The sequence below is a fragment of the Thamnophis sirtalis genome, unplaced genomic scaffold (genome assembly GCF_051295495.1).
Source record: "Thamnophis sirtalis isolate CommonGarterSnake01/CBP01778 unplaced genomic scaffold, rThaSir2_p1.2 scaffold_15, whole genome shotgun sequence".
Taxonomy (NCBI): Eukaryota; Metazoa; Chordata; class Lepidosauria; order Squamata; family Natricidae; genus Thamnophis; species Thamnophis sirtalis.
Genome location: NW_028261395.1, coordinates 13292318 through 13313306, shown reverse-complemented (window position 1 = coordinate 13313306; position 20989 = coordinate 13292318).

Genomic DNA, 20989 nt, shown 5'->3' with positions numbered 1-20989 from the left:
GAAGGAGGGGAAGGGAGAAGAAAAAGAAAGAAGGAAACTTATTTAGCAAAGGAGAAAAACAAATGCTGTCACTTTAAATCGGAACTGACCATGCCTGGCTGTGGAATGCAAGTCTAGAAAAAAATTGCTGCCTCACCCGCCATAAACCTCACCGCATGTCACTGTTTGGGGGGCTACAAAGCAGGGTGCCAGTCTCTGTCCAAACCTCATTTCCATGAAGGACTTGATGGCCTCTGGATGCCTTGTTAGAAAACAGGGGCTGGGTGAGGCCATCTTAGGGCTTCCTCTCCAAGGGGCCTCTGTCCTCTCTGCCTCCCCGATAAAAGGGCCAAAGGGGGAGGAGAAGCCATTCTGGGCAAGGAAGGAGGGACTGGGGTCTCTCTTGTGGTTCAACTGAGTTTTCAATGTCCAGTAGGCGACCTCTGACCCGCTGGGTGACCCTTTCAGAGGTGTTTTTCTTACCAGGATCCTCCTCAGAGCCTTCCATGAGGAGGGGGCTCCCCATGTGTTGCCTTCCCCTCAAAAGCCCCGCAGACCCTCAGAGGGAACCCTGTTGGGGGAACCTACGTATCCCAGCCCACAATCAGCCCAGGAAAGGCTTCCTGACCTTTTCTACCATCCTCTTGGATCCAGCTGTGGGGAGATGCTGGGGGGGCTCCTAGACCCCTCAGCAACTGGGGACCTCTCAATATGGGGGGGTGTTACAAGGTTAAAGGGAGATCCTGAGAAAGGCAACCATTATTGAATAAAAGAAGGAAAAAAGAGGGGTGCATCTGTGTGAAAGCCGTAGGAAAGCCCCCCCCCCAAGGCCCCCAGGAGAACTAACTATACAGAAGGGTCTCAAAGTGTTAAATGACATGAGGAGGGAGGATGGAATGAGGAAGGGAGGGAAGGAGGGAATGAGAAAAGAAGAGACAGGAGGGAAAGAGGGAAAAGGAGAAAACCAAGGAAAGGAACTTTGACAGAAGAAAAATAAATTAGTGAACAACCAAAAGAGAAATTATCAAACTCAGTAGAAAAAGTTGTTCAGCTCCCTAGAGAGTGTGATCCATGAGATATATAGCAATTAAAAGCAAAGAAAGATAAAAGTCAGCCTTAAGCAAATCTATTGGAGACGCAGAGCAGAAAGATCGGAAGATGAAGGGAAATTGGCCGTTAAAGAAAATAGTGTCATCAAACAGCTTATGGAAAACAGCTAAAATAGTTATAGTGTTAACATTACTTTCTGCACTGGTTGAAAGGATTTAGACTTTCTCTTTAATTTAAAAAAATGTGTAAGCTTTCTTATTTGTGAAATAAAAATCTCACCCCAGCCATTGAAGGGAGAGATAAATTCCCAGATCAAAATCAAGCTTCTAGTGCTTTATGAGTATGGAGTCTGGTATGTCATTAATGTGAGATGGGTGGCTCTATAAATCATTTAAAATAAAGAGATTTCTGGGACTGGAGCAGAAAATCCACAATCTTCAACTGCCTGTTCAGCCCAGACTGACCTCACATTGAACTAATTCAGTTGTGTTATATGAATGGGCCTCCTTCTCCTTTTCTTATCCTGGCTTAAAAGGAGCCTATTTGTCCGTTCCAGAGCAAAATCGAGAGCAAGGCCATTTTTGCGTGTGCCAGGGCACGGCTGAAATGCTTGTATTGACACACTCACATAATGTGTGTCACAGGGGTGACCTGCCCATTCTCAGAGTGGCTGGCATGGCAAGTTGGGTCAACTGTAAAACCCTCATTTATCCACAAAGAGCGGAAGTTCTTCCCAATCGCTTCTTCTTACCAGGCCCTTTATAGTTTTTATCCATTTTACATCCGCACTTTCAGTTGAGGCAAACCCCCTGCACAGCCTTCCAAAGAGAGGCCTGGGCTGCAGCCATCTTCCCTCTTTTGGTAACAATGGCTAGGAGGCCCATTGTTTAAACCACGACATGAATTCCAGAGGCTTTGCTTTCAAATACTAACTGCCCATTAACTACGGGCATCTGGGGCAGGTGGGTACAAAACATTATAAGCCCACAGTTTCCTCCTGCTGGATCTTTAGTGACCAACAGAGAGTCCCCCAAACTCCAAGGCAGAAATTTCTTTCTCAACCTGTAGAAAAGAAACATCTCCCCACAAAGGACTCTATAACCATTGAGCCTTACCAGTCCCTCTGGGGAGGGGAGGGGAGGGCAGCGCTCTGGCTAAATGAGGGCGGGGGGGGGGGGAGTGGGAGCTGTCCTGGGGGGGGGGGAGTTCTGGAACTGCTGGGCAGATCGAAGGGAAAGGAGGAGCTGGGATTCTGGCAGCCTGGGGGGAGTAAAGGAGGGGGCCCTCTTATTCTTTGGGGGAAGAAAGAGGGGGATTTAATACTACAGGGATTAAAAAGAAGCCCCAAGGGACCCCAGTCGATCAGTCGTGGCCACTCAGGAGCCTCCTCGGTGTCCGGAGGCTGGGAAGGTCTGGAGGGGGATGAACCGGCTCCACCTGGATTGTCTCCTGCCGTTTTTATATCTCCCCCAAGTCAGAAGAAACCCTCCTTCTCCGGGTGTGGTTGTCTGTGGCTGGGGGAGTGAAGAAGGGCCGGACTGTTCCCATCACTTTCCCCCCACCTGCTCCTTCCAAGGGTACAGAAGATGGGGCAGGGTGTGTGTGTGTGAGAGAGAGAGCTGAGGGGCCTGACAGCAATTGCCGCTGAGAAAGACAGGGAGAAAGGGGGCTTTTCTCTCCTTGGGGAGGAAGCAATTTGCCCTCAGCTGCCCGTCCAGAGGCTTCTGAGCAGGCAGCAGCCCTCGGCGTGCCTGGTCGGACCAAGAACGGGGAAGCGATTAAGGGTGTGTGTGTTTGTTGGGTGGGGGGGGGATTGAAAGAGCTCAAATCTTCAGCTGATGAAAAGCTCCAGGCGACGCCGCTGCTTTACCTGGAGGCAGGCAAGAAAAAAAAGGGGGGGGGGTGCTGACACCTTCAACGCACCCCCCCCCCCAGGAGAAGAGTAGCTTCCCCCCCCCTCCCTCCGCCGCTGCTGCTCCTGCCTCTCCTGCATTGGAAGTGGATCCGGGCGCCGTTCCTCCCCCGCCCGACGGCTGTAAGTTGGATGGAGAGATACCCTCCCCGGAGTCCGGCGGTGCCCGATCCGCTCCTCCCAAGAGCCGCTTCCCCGCCGCCCCCTCCGCAGCGCCCGTCCGCCTCACGGAGTCCGCGGGGAGGGGCAGCGAGAGAGGCTCCTCCTCCAGCCGCCTGGGGGTCCCGCGTGTCTCAGAGCCCAGAGGCCGCCTCCCCTCCCCTCTCACAGGGGCTCCTCCCGCTCTCAGATCCGAGGCCCATGCTCGTCCGCCGTGATCCGTTCTCTTCGGCGAGGGCGCCGCAGCGACTGGAGACCGAGCCCCGACGTGGCTGGGAGGGAAGAGGCGCAGGGATCCCCCGCAGTTGGGCTGGGAGGAAGCCCGTCCAGGCGCTGCCCGCCCGCCCCGCTCCTCTCTGCCCGCTATGCTCGTCCAGTCCCAAGGAATGGAGGGGAAGAGCCGGAGAAAAGAAGGGGACGGGAGGAGAGGGAAAGGGGCTTAGACAGACGCCTGCCAGGGATGGCCCTGCCCGACCTGGGAGCGACGCAGCGGGACAAGTGAGGGGCTTGAGTGACAGATGTCAGTCTGAGTGAGGGGGCAAGGCAGAGGGGGTGGTGCAGCTGCAGAAGGAGCCTTTTGTGGGGGGGAGGGGGGAGTGCCCTGGAAGGGTGCGTGGATCAAAGCCAGCTGAAGGACTTTGCCCCAATCATTCAAGATTTCATCCCACCATGAAATAAAATGGGCGACTTGGAGCCAATCACCAGGGGGCTCGACTTCTAAGGCATGAAAACTTCCTGGGAGGACTTTGGGACAATCCCCAGGAGACTCCTGAGTTCCAGTCCCACCTTAGTTCTTTTTGAGTGGGGGTGTGAAGAACAGCTTCTATGAGTGGCTCTTCCTAGAAACCTCAAAGTCCCCCAACCCTTATTCATCCCACAGTTTCCTCCTGATCCTTTCCCCCCTCCACCTCTCTTTCTCTCTCTCTCTCTCTTTCTCTCTCTCTCTCACACACACACACATGCACACACATATACAAAACATTTAGCTGTAGGAACAAGTGCCCAATTTATTTTTTATAAGATGTCACATTCAGTAGTTGTTGCTCAACAATAAATTTCTCTGAATGACTTTCACAGAGTTCTCTTTAGCAAGATTTATTCAGCTGAAAGGGAGCTGCAAGAATTCCAGTCATTCAATAATTTCCCATTTGGAAACATATAGATATGATTTTCTTTGATTCCTGCATACTATCTAAATGTAAAGAATATCTCCTTTCAGATAAAAGAAATATTAACAATTCTTCCAATATCATAATTGTGTTATATTGCATGTTTTTGCATTTATTCTGGCTGTAAGCTGCTCCTTTGTGTTCAGGTCTGGCCTCAGAAGGATAATGTAGCACTTGGGGATGAAGATGCAGACCAGCAGACCAGCACTGGAGGCCAGGATGGAGAAGACCTGAACAGCCACCATGTATTTCCCTTTGGTGCTCAGGTAGGTGGGCACAAAAGTCACCCAAACACTGCAGAAGACCAGCATGCTGAAGGTGATCAGCTTGGCTTCGTTGAAAGCCCCAGGCAGATTCCTGGCCAGGAAAGCCACCGTGAAGCAGATGGCAGCCAGGAAGCCCATGTAGCTGAGGGTGACGTAGAACATGAGAACGGCCCCTTCGTTGCATTGCAGGATGATCTCTCCAGGCTGGGAGTGGAGGTCAGAGTCAGGGAAGGGGGGAGAAGCTCCCAGCCATATGGAGCAGATGATAATTTGGACGGCAGAAGAAGACAGGATGATGGAGTTGGCCAAGCTCTTCCCCAACCATCTCTTCACCCGATTTCCTGGTTTTGTGGCCAGAAAAGCCAGCACCACCGTGATGGTTTTGGCCAAGAGAGAAGAAACGGCAACTGAGAAGATGATGCTGAAAACCGTTTGTCGGAGAAGGCAGGTGGCTTTCCTTGGTTGACCAATGAAGAGAGAAGGAGACAAGAAGCAAAGCAGGAGGGAGACCAGGAGGATGTAGGAGAGGTCCCGATTGTTGGCTTTGACAATGGGAGTTTCTCCATATTTAATGAAGATAATTAAAACAAGGACTGTAGTTAGGAAGAAGAGCAGGGCAAAAGAGACCAGGATGATGCCCAGATGTTCTTCATAAGACAGGAAGGCTATAATTTTGGGGATACATTGGACTCTGGCCTCATTTGGATATTTGTCATCTGGACACTTGGTGCATTTTTCTGCATCTGAGAAACCAAAAATCGGTTTTCTTTATTATTTCGTTCCTTTTATTTTTCATTAAAAATAGCATAAGAGGGATGTAACTTTTTTAAAAGTAGCTAGGCATATGAAGTTGAGGAAAGTCCTGGGGTGTTAATTATTTCTGGTGTAATGTGTAATGTAATTCATAGGAAGCTACATTATTACAGGTTAATAATGAATCACATAATCTTTTTATTCAAATATTTAGAGTCCTGCCACATGGCAGTTAATATGCTGGACTTAGAGGATACCTACAGTATCCTGTAACATCTGGAAGCTATATGGAATTTTGGAGAAATTTCCTAACAGTGACAACAATTAACCAGTGGAACAGCTGGCCTCCAGAAGTTGTGAGTGCTTCAACATTGGATGGTTTTAAGAAGAGACTGGACATTCACTTGTCTGAAATGGTATCAGGTCTCCTACTTGAGCAGGGGGTAGCACTAGAAGACCTCCAAGGTCCTTTTCAGCTTTTCTCTGATTGATTGATTTATTGATTGATTGCTTGATTGATCTACATGACTGGCAGAATATTTGTGCAATGAGTTGCCCCCATAACTATCCACAGCACCACATTATGGACCAGTGACACCTTTTCAGTGATCCTCAAGGGGAGGATCCAAATATATAGTGAATTGCAGGGTCTTTCAGAAGGTGGACCTAAAACAATCCATCAAGTTTCAAAGAACTCGGATGTTACTAGAAAGGTGAACTTAGCAGCACATATCCAGACTAGAAAGCAGGAGAGATGTTTCCTCTGCTATTAGTAAAGCTTGCCCAGTCTACCACCCCCTCCTCCCATCTCCTCCCAGCCCCTCCTTCAAAGACTTTTTGATTTACTTCCTTTTAGATAAGAAATTGTGCATGTTAAAAATTTAAAAAAAGATGAGCTTGTGTCTTTTAACTTGCACTTTCATGAAAAGGTTCTGGATGGATCAAGTTCCACAAAGCCTCATTTTCCTCAGTGTGACCCACCTTCCTGAGTGGAGAAGGTCCCCTCCGGACAAGGAACGCAGTCATAGCAGCAAACTGGCTCTCCTTCTCGAGCCCTCTTGACAAATCCAGGATGACAATTTTCCGCACAGTTGGACTGAGGCAGGGACTGAGCAGAAAAATGAAGAAAGCCAAAGAAAATATGTTAGTAGTCAACATTCATGATAAATAGAAATAGACACTGACATTAGCCAAATAGCCTCTGGTCTTCATGTAAGTAAATATGAAATACCTGATTACTACTAAGAAGATGCAGGAGGTATAACTAACTACTGGCAGATTCTTCATTTAGTTCAGTGGTGGGTTTCAAAACTTTTTGGAACCTCTTCTGTAGGTGTGGCCTGCTTTCTGGGTCCACTGGTGGAACCTCTTCTAACCGATTTGGTAGATTTGACGAACTGGTTCTACCGAACTGGTGCGAACTGATAGGAACCCACCTCTGATTTAGTTCCTCCCTTTTGCTTTTGGCATTGAACATTACAATAAAGTACTATTCTACTTAATAAAGTCAGCAGAGATGGAATTGAAAAAAGATTTACATATGATGATATATTCATATTAAAACTGAGAATAAAATTTATTGTAAACGATTTAGGAAATTTCTATTCCATTAGATTTTTTAATGTGGAATAAAACTGTGATGAAGAAAGAAACCTCTGACCAGTAAGATCTTGAAAGATTTCCATACAACATGGCAAAGCCCCTCCACTTACTGTAGGTCCCGTCTGTTGAAGAACTACAATCAGATAACACCAACTGGCATGGGATGCCAACCACCCTGGAGACTCTCGGCTTTGCCCACTTGAAATGGGACCTCAGGCTTTGGAAAACATAGAAAAGACACCAAAATGCATCTCACCTTATTGAGCAACTTTAGCCGTGAAAGAACATCTTCTTTGATAGAAAATCTCTGTCTTTTAAAATATGCCAGAGTCTTTTCAACAACATCCTTTTTGGGGAGAACCAAGTAGCCGTGAATGGCTACATCTGCTCTTATCTCTCCATTTTGGTCCAAGTACATTTCATAGTGAGAAATATTCCAAAATTCATTCTTCTCCAGAAAGGGATGAAACTAGAATGGGAACATCCAGGAATTTGAAAAGCAGAAAACTTTGTTTCTTATTCCAGATTGAATCTTTCTTCTACAATTATCTATGTTTTTTATATACAGCAGGTTTTTTGATTGATTGATTGATTGATTGATTTTATTAAATTTGTATGCCACCCTATTCCCGAGAGACTCAGGGCGGCTCACAATAAAAAGGGAGGGGATACAAAAAATAAAATAAAAAACAGCAATTTAAAATTCTATAACAGCCGTACCTCGAATGGGGCTGGATAGTTCAACAGCCCCAGACCTGCCGGAACAGCCAGGTCTTAACTGCTTTGCTGAAGGCCGGAAGGGTAGTAAGGGTCCGGATCTCCACGGGGAGATTGTTCCAGAGGGCCGGAGCAGCCACAGAGAAGGCCCTCTCCTGAGGAGTCGCCAGCTGACATTGGCTGGCAGATGGAATTTGGAGGAGGCCTAGTCTGTGGAATCTAATAGGTCTTAGGGAGGTGACTGGCACGAGGCGGTCTCTCAAGTACCCAGGTCCGATACCATGTAGGGCTTTAAAAGTAACGACTAGCACCTCGAAGCGTGTCCGGAGACCAATAGGCAGCCAGTGCAGCTCGTGGAGGATAGGTGTAACGTGGGTATACCGAAGTGCACCCACAATCGCTCATGCGGCTGCGTTCTGGACAAGCTGAAGTCTTCGAACACTCTTCAAGGGCAGCCCCATGTAGAGCGTGTTACAGTAGTCCAGTCTTGAGGTGACGAGTACGTGAGTGACTATCCGAAGAGCCTCCTGGTCCAGGTATACAGCAGGTAGATGACAAGTCCAGTAGATATATAGTTTATAATTGTGGGCCTATTTTGCAAGTGGGAGAAACTATTATTGCTGTATTGTATTCAATTGGGGAGACAATATGCATGTCTTTGTCTGTTTTTAATGTTTTATCTAGTTTTGTTTTGTCTTTGTAATAGTTTTATTTTCCAAAACCTGTATTTTACCTTTTTGAATAAAATAAAATTTTATAAGAGGAATATCAAGTTTCGAGAAACAATATTTATGATTAGCACACAGAGAAGGTTTCATAAGTAAAAAGCAGTAGAAAACTATCTGGTTTTTATCTACTAGGATTTGACTAACAATAGAGTCTCATATAAGAACATTAATGTGGAATGGAGGAAACATGAAGGATACCAAATTTGATATGTATGTTTGTGAAAATCATCTCAAAATGATCTCAAAATGGAAACAGAATCTGAGTCAGCAGGGTGATGTCCATGGAAAGAAGGCAAATGCAGCCATAAGAATCTGAGGAAGTGAATGTTCTGGTTTGGGGAGACCCCAACTCAAGGACCGGGTCCCCTTGCAGGCATCACACGTGGAGGAGAATTTGCACAAAATCTACGTGAACTTCAGGGAAGGACAATGAAGCCAAGGAAGAGTTGAAAGGAGCTGCTCTTAGTCTTGAGGAAAGACAGCAAGGAGAAGAGCTGAAGATCAAGAGGAGTCTGGGAGCCCCCTTTCCAATTGAAACAATCTCTCGGTTGGGGAAGGGAGGATACAGCCAGTGGTGGGATTCAGACAGTCCGGCCTGGTTCGAGTGAACCGATAGTAAAAATTCTGCCTGGCCATGTCTCTCCCCACCACTACTTGTCTCGCCGGCCTTGGCTATGGCCTTAGAGTCATTGCTGCAGCTGCTGTTTGGCTCCCTTGCCTCGACCACGTGGCCACGTAGCCCAGCCTGCTTGCCTGCCATGGCCCCTTGCTCATCTTGGTCTCCTCCCGAATGCCCACCTCAGGCTGCTCCCGACCACTCCAGCAGCGGCCATTGTTCACCTTTTCTCTCTTTCCTTTCCTTTCTCTTTTCCTTTTTCCTTCACTTCCCATTCCCTCCATTTTTCATCCTTTCCTTCTTTCCCACTGGCTTTCCTTTCCCTCCCCTCCCCTCCCCTCCCCTTCGCTTCCTTCCTTCCTTCCTTCCTTCCTTCCTTCCTTCCTTCCTTCCTTCCTTCCTTCCTTCCTTCCTTCCTTCCTTCCTTCCTTCCTGGGGGTCTGAGGGAGATTTTTACACCCTGCCAACCTCCCCAAAACAGCCCATTTTTGTGAAAATGCCCCCACTTTTTAAAAAAGTAATGAATAGCCTTGGGGGGGGGGGCTTGCAGAATGCTCCTGGTTGGGGGGGGCAAAAATGAGCAAACAATGGCCCATTTTTCACAAAAACAAGCCCGTTTTTTTGTAAAAAAAAATTATGCATATCCTTATGGAGGCCTAGAGTGTTGCTGGGGGTTGTGGGGGCAAAAATGGTCCATTTTTGCTCATTACTGCCCTCCCCAGCCCCCAGGAGCTCTCTGGAAGCCTCCATAAGGGTATGCAGGGCCATTTTGGTGAAGGGGGCGGGGCTTTGGGAGGGAAAAATGCTGTATTCGATGTATAAGATGCAACCAGATTTTCAGCCTCTTTTTTGAGGGAAAAAGGTGCATTTTATATTCTGAAAAATATGGTAACTCTTCTGCTGTTGTTGCTCTAGCCCCACCTAGTGGCCGGGGGCAGATAAGCCTAACTATAAGGTCTGAAGCCAGAATCCATTTTCTGTCGGCCTTTGGAGAAGACGGAAGCAGCCGTTGTGACCGAGACCCCTGGTCATCCGGAGACGGCCTCCGTCCCTCACACGGAGCATCACTGGAGAGGTTCCAGCTGCTTCTTTGCTGGTGGTTAGTTAATGCTGCCTATCTCGTCTTTCTATTTGATTTCCACTATTTGAATCTCCTTAGTTTCACCTGCCCTCTTCTCCCAATGAAACATCCAGATTAAGGTGACCAGATTTTCAGATTGGTAAAAAGGGACACCATTGACCGGCGGGGGGGGGGGGGTGATTAAAATTTTTATATTTTGTCAAAAGGTCACCCCAGGACACTGAAACCAGCATAAATACGAATCTGTTGCCAAACAAAATTGTGATCATGTGACCATGAGGATGCTGCAACGGTTGCTAAGTGTGAAAAATGGTCGCAACCATTGACTTACAAATAGACTAATGTTCTGAAAACCTGACCTAAATTACTATATATTTTATGCTGAAAAAGTTATTCTCAAGGTATTGTGATAAATTCAATAAAAAGAAGGGAATTCTTCATGAACTTAAGGAGAAATGAGAGTATTGGAGAGTAAATGGACAAATAAAATTACCAATCAAAGAGAATATTTGCACCTCAGGGTTGAAATGAGATGTTCTCTCCTACTCTTTCCTCTTCCTCTCTTCTCTCTCTGTCTCTCTCATCCTCTTTCTCTTTGTCTCTCTTCTCTTTCTCCTTCTTTTCCATTCTTCCTTCACTTATTCTTTCTTTCTCCCTTCTCTCTCCTCTTTGTCTCTTTCTCTCTCTCTCTCTCTTACCTTCTTTAGCTTTTTCTTTCTTTCTCTCTCCTTCTTTCTCACTCTTCTGTCACTTTCTCTCGCCTTCTCTGTCTCTCTCTATCTCTCTCCCCTCTTTTTTCTTACTCTCTCCCACTCTTTTATCACTTTCTCTCTACCACCCAACCTGTCCCCACACTTATCTTTGACTGATCATGTTTGCAATAATTTACCTTTTCTAAATAGGCGCAATTCCCTTACCGGATCCCTTGCTCAATCAAACACACACACACACACACACACACACACACACACACACACACACACACACCATTTTTCTCCAAACTTTGGTCACAGCATGGTTCTGACTTCGGCTGGTGGGAACAGCTTTCTCCTTTCCCCATCCAGTTTGGCAGCGAGTCTAGCGGAGAGCTGTCCCCATCCCCGGTGACTGGGGCGGAGCGGGGGTAGCGAGAAGGCAGACCCGGCTCTTCTTGGCTTCTGCCTCTTCTTGCAGCATACAAGAAATGGCTCGTGGTCACAGATAAAAAGAGGAGAACACGACGAAGAAAGAGCATCCTCTATTAGCGCTGCGCTCCCTCTCTTCCCTACTTCTGCGCCCGGACTAGTTTCCCCTCCCACCTCGGAGGCGCCCCGCTCACAATCTGCCAGTGGGCGTCTCCGGCGACCCCCCACTGACGGTGAAAAAAAGGCCCAACACCATGTGGAGGGCGGAGAAGAGTAGCACCATCGTCGCCTTCGCTCTTTCTCCCGCCTTTCCCTCCTGTTGGCTGCCAGCCGGAGGAGGTGGAACCGGGGCGGGGGCACAGAAAGGAGGCTGGGAAAGCCGCCCCAGACAGCTTTCTTGCACACAGGACGGGCGCAACCTCGTCAGTCCACCCGCCCACCCTTGGGCTCCGGGGGCAGCACCTCCACAGCGCCTTCCTTCGCACCCTGTGGAGTTTCTCACACACAGGACGGGCGTGACCTGGGAGACACAGGAAAAACTCCGCAGGGCACGAAGGAAGCAGCGTGGCAGCGGCGGAGCTTGGAAGGTGCTGCCCCCGGAGCCCAAGGGTGAACGGGCTGGCGCGGGCTGGTGAGCGGGCACCTTTCTCGCACACAGGACGGGCGCAACCTGGGAGACACAGGGAAAGGCACCCGCTCACCAGTCCGCCCGCCCACTCTTGGGCTCCAGGGGCAGCACCTCCCCACCACCTTCCTTCGCACCCTGTGGAGTTTCTCGCACACAGGACGGGCGCGACCTGGAAGACACAGGAAAAACTCCGCAGGGCACGAAGGAAACAGCACAGCAGCGGCGGAGCTGGGAAGGTGCTGCCCCCGGAGCCCAAGGGTGAGCGGGCTGGCGAGCAGGTGCCTTTCTCACACACAGGACGGGCACAACCTGGGAGACACAGGGAAAGGCGCCCGCTGGCCAGTACACCCGCCCACCCTTGGACTCCAGGGGCAGCACCTCCCCAGTGCCTTCCTTCATGCCCTGCGGAGTTTCTCGCACACAGGATGGGCGCGACCTGGGAGACACAGGGAAAACTCTGAAGGTGCGAAGGAAGCAGCGCGGCAGCGGCAGAGCTGGGAAGGTGCTGCCCCCGGAGCCCAAGGGTGAGCGGGCTGGCACGGGCTGGCGAGTGGCCACCTTTCTTGCACACAGGGAAGGAGAAGAGGGCGGCGGCGGCTGTTTCACTAACCCCGCGCAGGTTACTAAAGGCCCTCAGCAGCAGCAGCAGCAGCAGCCGATGACGATGATGACGTCGCGTGACGGTCCTTGGGGGCGCTGCGGAAGCCCTGCCAAAGCGACCCTTTCCAAGCTCGGAGCGGGATGAGCAGCAAGCGGAGCCTCATTTAAAACGATGGCTGTGGCCGCTCGTTCGCTCCGCCGCTCTTGCATGGAGGTCTGAAGAGGCAGAGGGATGGGAGGGGCACAAAGGAACAAGCGCGGTGGCACTTGGCAAGCGGGTGCATTTCTCGCACACAGGGAAGGGGAGGAGGGCGGCGGCGGCTGTTTAACTAACCACCCGCAGGTTACTAATTCCCGGTTTACTCACCAGTGAAGCAGCAAAACAAGCAAACCGCCGTGAAGGTGAAATGAAATGGAGACTCCTGCGACTCATGCGGCATGCTCAGCGGATTCCAGCCAATCAGTGAGCTGGCTGGGATGGAAAACTTTAAGCACGCCGCATTTTCTATCCCAGTCAGCTCACTGATTGGCTGGAGTCCAGGCCAATCAGTGACCGGCAGGTTGGGCTAGCTTAGATTTTTAGAAATAGATGGGGGAACTAACGAGCGAGCTAGCGGCAGCTGATGGGTGGGGGAGCCCCAAAATAAAGCATTTTTTTTCTAGAACAGCCCGGGACGCGGGAAAAAATATGAAAAGGTGTGCCTATCCTGCCAGATGCGGGACATCTGGTCACCCTAATCCAGATCCATGCCAGGCTCCCTTTCATTGGAGGAGAATAGGGTGGCTTAGCTGCCTGTCCAGCTGTACACAGACCCACATGCAATGGGGACGGAAGAAAGGTGGAATTCCACCAGGCTAATCACAAACCCAAAAATAAGGGGATTTATTTTGAAAAGAATACAGCATTTTCCAATTAGCAGTGCTAAATATAAAAATGCCATGGTATCTACTCTTTGGAACCATTAATTCCCATAGTAATGGCCAGATCTGTTGAGATGGTTCCCCCCCTTCTCCTCTGGATTCCTCCTCTGGATTCCTCTGGATCTAAGATTAATGGATCCATATCAGGATCCCTATACCTGATATGGCTGCAGCCTTGGAGACCCCGAGATCTTTTCTCCCTCCTTCCTTAACCTCCTCGATCTGGAAGAATATGCAGCATTCAAGGCCTGGGCCAGAGTCTTTTTAAGACTGTAACGTTGGTAGTCATTTGGGGCCCTTAATCTGTCCCATTCCCACTGGGTCTCCAGTGGGGCTTTCTGGGTGCATCTTCTGCGGCCTTTGACAGAAAAGACGTTCTTTGAAAGAGAACAATGAAAATAATGATCTTGAAACTTTTCTTCCACAAAGAAAAAGGGTTCAAAAGCAAAATCTTTTGGCCTTTCTTTTCCCAGATAACCAAAGTTCCAAATACTATGGATGTATTTGAGAAGTCTGCGCTTGTCCATTTTATACCCTATAAAACTTGTGAGGATCCAGACTTTCTCTTCAATGGGCCCTGGGAGACGCATAAGTATTAAATGGAAAGGAAGAATTCTGTCCCAAATGAAACCAAATTCTATGAAGTGAACAAAGACGTTGACTTGTCTCCACTTAGAGAGGGAATCCCTGAGGTATGCAGTATATCCAGTTGTTGAGAACATTTGTGATATAACCACACAAATTCCATTCCTGACAAGCACAGGAGGGAAAATCCTCATGAAATTCTCTCCCTTTTCTGTGTCTGAAACAAAGAGGCCAATCAGGGTCCATCTTAAGTGGAGGAGCAGCTGAACAATTGCTGGGTACTGGAATCCTTCTTTGGGGAGAATGGGGGGGAGAAAGGGGAATCGAGTTTTATCACTCAGAGCCTCTGAAGTTGTTCCATAATTGATCTGGAAAAGGAATTGAAAGGATTAGAGCCGTGATGGGGAACCTGTGGCATGCAGAGTGTCCTCTCCTGGCACCCCAGCCACCCCAGCCCAGCTCCACTAGCATCCACATGCAGACGCACCTCCTGCCAGACAGCTGGTTTTTGGTAGGGTGACCAGATGTCCCGCATCTGGCGAGACAGGCACGCGTTTTCATAATTTTTCCCGCGTCCCGGGCCGTTCTCAAAAATACCCGCTTTATTGGACTTCCTGGGAGGAGCCTGCTGATGGTGGCAGCTTAAAATTAGCTGCCTCCGAATTCCTGGTCATGTATCTGTTTAGATGATCATCCATCTGACGTCTTAACAGGTTTTCTTATCCTTCAGGCAAGAAGGGAAGAAGAATAGTTTTGCTGGCAAATGCCCTTCGATTTTTGCAGCTTTTGTGCCTGCAGAGAGAGGGGGGCCAGCCCAAAGCAGAACGGCGTCCGTGCTGGGAACTTCAAACTGCCTTGTGCAGTACAAAGTAGGTCTCCCCCACTCCGTTCAAAGCTTTGATTTATTTGATCTTATCACGATCTGAATCCGTTTACGTGGACATTAATTGTTCATCAAGATTTTAGCTTCTTTTTCCCCTCTGAAAATCTATTTACTTAGAGGCTTTTAAAATGGCGCCAAGCAGGCTGGATTCTCTGGTAATAATGATTATCTTCTTAAACTTTTTGTTAAATGCTACAGAACTCTAAAATATCAAAGGAGCGTCCTTATCACCTGTTTTACAATCGGCCAGCAGAAGCCTTCTAATTAGTTTCATTTTTACAAGATTTCCATTCTCTCATTAATCTTGCTTATCTGGAATTTAAATGGTGATGAATCTGCTGAACTGTCTTGTTACAATGCTTACTTTCTGAAAGCTTTGCCAAGCCTCAAATTTCAAAGTAAAGGGAGAATTTCAGCGTCTTTACTTATAGCTGCATAGTCAGGAAGCAGAGTTTTATTAATTGCTGGAAGATAAATTTTGGAATGGCCTCAAAACCAAATCCTAATTTGAAACTGTCGCCCTCTATTCCCAGGGGCACATCCCCAGTGCCTGGTACAAGGTTGCAGCCTCTGCTCCCTACGCCCCCTGCTGGGGATTTGTTAACAAAAGAATTCTTCTTGAGTGAATTAAGTGTGGCTCTTAATGCACAGACAATTAAAATGGAAGATAAACTTAGAGATCTTAAAGAGGAGATAAAACAGGAGATAAAACAGGAGGGAAAAGAGGAAATAAAAGAAATAAAAGAGGAAATAAAAGGTGAAATAAAGGGACTTAAACAGGAGTTGTATGAGAAAATCAATGCCAGGGTTGTTAAAATTAAAGATGAAATGCTGAGACTTGTAACTGTATTGACAGAACATGTTTCTGGAATTGAAGATAGTCTAGAGGATCTTAATGAGGCTAATACCAACTTGACATTGAAAACAGAGGCGGTGGAACAAAAAGTGGAAAATGCTGAAAAAGAAATTATTATGATACAGTATAGACAAATGGAGTTCGCATTAAGAGTAAGGGGGCTGCGTGAGGAGAAACAGGAGAACCTGAAACAGATTCTATCAGAAGCCTTTGACCGCCTGGTGGGAAGACCAGGGACCAACCTCGACTGGCAGATCGACAAAGTTTATCGCGTTAACTCTTGGGTGGCAAAGCAGAAGCAGCTTCCTCGAGACATCGTTATATACTTCACTACAAGAGAGCTTAGAAATATGGTACTACAAGAGTCTTATAACACTAAGCTTCAAATTGGCGGTCAAAACCTGATAGTTTTGAAAGAGATACCACCTCAAATGTTAAGAGCCAGGAGAGACTACGCTTTTTTAGTCGAAGAACTCAGAAACCGTCAGATACAGTATAGATGGGACGCACCATTTGGCATTATACTTACATTTGATAGGCAAAGATATTGCCTCAACTCTGTATGGAAAGCCCGAGATTTTTATCATAATATTTTGAAGGCTGGATATCCTGCATCATCTGGACCTGGAGAAAGACCACAAGAAGGACAGGATAGACAGCAAACTACACAACCACCAGATAAGATGGAGCATCTCTCCCTTCTAGAAGCGCAAGATGTTATGGAACAAAGACCTAGCCACATTATTACTAGACGAATGGAGAAACAAGCTAAAAAGCAACAACATCAACAATCACTGGCCATTGATCAAGGAGCTACAATAGCAAGTCTGGAAGCAGTGGGAGGAGCTAGGCCTAAGATTAAACAGGCCATGCAGGAAGCTCCAAAAATGCTTCAGCCAACCAAAGATGACAACTAAGATTTTAACATGGAATGTCAATGGATTGAATTCCCCACAGAAGAGAAAGAAAATATTTCACTATCTCAAACAGTTTAAGAATGACATAATTTGTTTGCAAGAAACTCATATTAAATCAACTGATCAAAAATATTTGATTAACTCGAAACTTGGTCAACATTTTGTAGCTTCTGCTATGGAAAAGAAGAATGGTATAGTTGGATACTTAAGAAAAGACATGAAAGCTGAATTAATTGAAGCAGATCCCTTCGGAAGATATATCACTTTAGACCTAATCCTAGAAGGGAAAAAGATATTACTTTTGGGAATTTATGCCCCTAATCAACAGCAAGATGGATTCTATAGAAATCTTCATGCTAAATTAGTACAGTCGAACTATAGTTCCTGTATACTATTGGGTGATTGGAATGATGTGATAGACACTAAGAGAGATAAGAGAGATAAGAAGACTTCTCGCCCAAATACTAAGATGCGAGCAAAGTTACCCAAACCTTTTTTTGACATCATGGATGACTTTGAATTGAGAGATATTTGGTGAGAAAGAAATGCAGAGGAACATGATTTCACTTTCTTCTCTGATAGGCATCAATCCCTTTCAATGATCGATTTTATACTAACCACTAATGATTTGCTTTCTAGGGTCAAGAAGACAAAGATTGCAGCTAGGGTCCTTTCGGACCATAACCCAGTTTGGATGGAGTTGGGAAGGGTAGTGCAGGCAAGAAGGTTTTGGAGATTGAATGAAAACTTATTTAGATATGAAAAGTATATTAATGATTGTAAAAAATTGTTATCTGAATATTTCATTTTGAATATGAATAAGGGTAGATCTATGGAATTCGTATGGGATGCAAGCAAAGCGTATATGAGAGGAGTGCTGATGAATATAAATAAAACACATAGATATAAACAAGGGTTAAAACGAACAGAATTAGAAGAGGAAATTAAGAGAAAACAGTTGGAGTTAACAATGAACCCAGGCGATACAAAGGTTAAGGAAGCTATTACCATATTAAAATCTCAATTCGACATGTTGATCTCTGACCAGGTAGCCACTAATTTATTATATGTAAAACACAATACTTTTTGTAATGCAAACAAACCTGGCAGCTGGTTAGCTTATCAGATTAGGAAAAAAAGGAAAACTCGAAATATATCTAAACTGATTTACAGAGGGAAGGAGGTGTTTCAACAGGAAGAGATTCAAAAGGCATTTTGGGAATTTTTTACAGAATTGTATAAAGGGGATAAAATTAATGGTCTAGATATAGACAAATATTTAGATAAAGAGAAAATACCTTCAGTTAGAGAAGAGCACAGGCAAAAATTGAATCAACCAATAACCTCGGGGAAAATCTTGCAGGTAATTAAGCAATTAAAGTTAGGGAAAGGACCAGGTACAGACGGTTTGACAGCGGTTTACTATAAAAATTTACAGTTAGAAATGGTAGAACCTCTTAGAGAATTATTTAATACGATTCAAATGGAAGGTAAAGTGCCTCCATCTTGGAAGACAGAGTTTATATCTTTGATACCCAAAGAAGATCAAGATATTACCCAACCAAAAAATTATAGACCTATTTCATTACTTAATGTAGATTATAAAATCTTTACTAAAATACTAGCAAATAGGTTAATGCTGGTTATTCAACAATTGATACCCACTGACCAAACAGGTTTTATACAGGGGAGACAGATGAAAAGTAATGTCAGATAAATTATTAATGCATTAAAATATTTGGGAAAGAACAACCAGATCCCTGCTGCGTTTATATTTTTGGATGCTGAGAAGGCCTTTGATCGAGTTAATTGGCAATTTCTGTTGAAGATATTGCAAAAAATGCAGATAGGAGATAATTTTTTACAGTCAATTAATGCAATATACCAACAGCAAACAGCACAAATCATAGTCAATGGAAGTTTAACAGACTCTTTTCAAATTGGAAAAGGTACAAGACAGGGCTGTCCTTTGTCCCCATTATTGTTTATTATAACTTTGGAAGTATTGTTGAATAAAATACGGGGCTTGGATGGTCTAAAAGGGATCAAGATTAGGCAGCAAGAATACAGAGTGCGCGCTTTTGCGGATGATTTGGTCATAATATTGGAACAACCGCAGGAATCCAGTATGGTTTTAATGAATAGGATTAATCAATATGGTCAAGTATCTGGTTTTAAAATAAATTTAGGAAAAACAAAAATATTAGCTATAAATATGAATACTAAACAAAAGGAAGAACTAGGAGTGATGCTAGGATGTGAGGTAGTTAAAAAAGTCAAATATCTTGGAGTTAACATCTTAACTTCAAATGGGAAACTGTATAAGCATAATTATGAACCACTTTGGCATAGTATACAGACAGAGATGAAAAAATGGGAGAAATTGCACTTATCTTTGTTGGGTAGGATAGCGGCAGTGAAAATGAACATCTTACCAAAAATTTTATTTCTTTTCCAAATGTTACCTATATTTAAAAAAGATGCGAATCTTTTAGAATGGCAGAAGGGTATCAACAAATTTGTATGGGCAGGAAAGAAGCCGAGGGTAAAGATGAAAATAATGCAAGATGCACGTGAAAGAGGAGGCTTGAAACTACCTAACTTAAAACTATATTATGATGCAGTGGCGCTATCTGTAATTAGTGATTGGACTCATTTAACTAATGATAGAATATTGAATATTGAGGGACACGATCTGGTATATGGTTGGCATGCTTACCTGTTATTCAACAAAAAATTGGACAAGAATTTTAAAAGTCATATTTTAAGAAATGCTTTACTGCGGGTCTGGAAAAAATACCAATATAAATTAAATGACAAGATACCCATGTGGGCAATTCCTAGACACGCAATTGAAAATATGAATACAGCACAAAAACAGGACAGAATTACCTACAGACAGCTTCTTATCTCAGAAAGGGGGGGGTACAACAATTAAAATCTTTAGAGGTATTAAAAGAGGAGAAGGTAGTTCAAACATGGTTCCAGTATGGGCAATTACAGGCTAGGTGGAAAATAGATCAAAAAATTGGTTTTATCCAAGTTGAGGATAATCTGTTTAAACAAATAAGAGATCAAAGCTTAATGCATATAAAGAGGATATATAATGTATTAATACAGATGGATTCGGAAACAGAATTAGTTAAAGATTGTATAATAAAGTGGGCTCAAAACATTGAAGAACCAATAATGTTGGATACATGGGAAAGAATCTGGGTAAGAAATGTGAAATTTACACAAGCTCAAAACCTGAGAGAAAATTTTTATAAGATGTTCTATAGATGGCATTTAGATCCTAAAAAGCTGGCTTCTATGTATTCGAACTTACAGCCTAAATGTTGGACAGTCCTCCCACGCCAACCAGTAGATTCTGTTGGCGCAGTTAGCGTTACCACGTTTGCTGAAATAGACGAAACCAGCGCGTCCTCGCGAACCGAAGAGAGCGGTTCTCAAGCCAACAGGAGGCCACGGCCGAGTTCAGATGGAGCCGAACGCCTCCCTCCATGCTGGCCGCATAAAGCCTGCCCCCTTCTTGTCTCCCACCCAACACGTTTCGCTGAACGGCGGCCGAGTCCTAAACTGCTGGCATGGCTTTGAAGGGCTGGATTGCCTTCCGCGCAGGCCGACGTGGAAGGCAAGCAGCAAGCCAGCCCTTCAAAGTCATGCTGGCACTTTAGCGTGCCCCTCGGCCACCATTCGGTGAAAGATGTTTTGCTGAATGGCGGCCGTGTTCTAAACTGCCGGCATGACTTTGAAGGGCTGGATTGCCTTCCACGCAGGCTGACATGGAAGGCAAGCGGCAAGCCAGCTCTTCAAAGTCATGCCTACACTTTAGCGTGCCCCTCGGCCGCCATTCAGCGAAAGATGTTTCACTGAATGGCGGCCGAGTTCTAAACTGCCCGCATGATTTTGAAGGGCTGGATTGCCTTCCGCATGGGCCGACATGGAAGGCAAGCGACAAGCCAGCCTTTCAAAGTCATGCCGGCACTTTAGCATGCTGGTAGGCAGGGCTGGAGCGAGCGAGCGAGTGAGCGAGCGAGCGAGTGAGCGTGCTCCGTCCCGGTGGGTGCATGAGTGGAGCACTTTTCCAGCGCTCCTGTGCCTGCAGAGCTCCGTCTGCATATGAGCCCAGGATCCGCCGCTTGCGCTCCCTTGCTCCATCCCACCACCTGCCTTCCCTATCTAGGGGCTCCTCCAGCAGAAGTAGCAGAGTCGCGTCAAGCGCCGCTCTGCCATCCTCCGCGCTCTTCCCACCCAGACGCCCAAAGCCTCCCAGCCCGCCCGGCACGGGGTGAATCAGCTGCAGTGCAGCGGGCAGTGATCCCACCACCATCTGCCTGCTCACTTGTCCCGCCCGTCACTTACTCTGAGTTCGGAGAAGAAGCAGCGGCCCCAGGTGGCTCTTTTCATGGACGCTTTCCCATGGCTTGTCCGGAAGTGGAG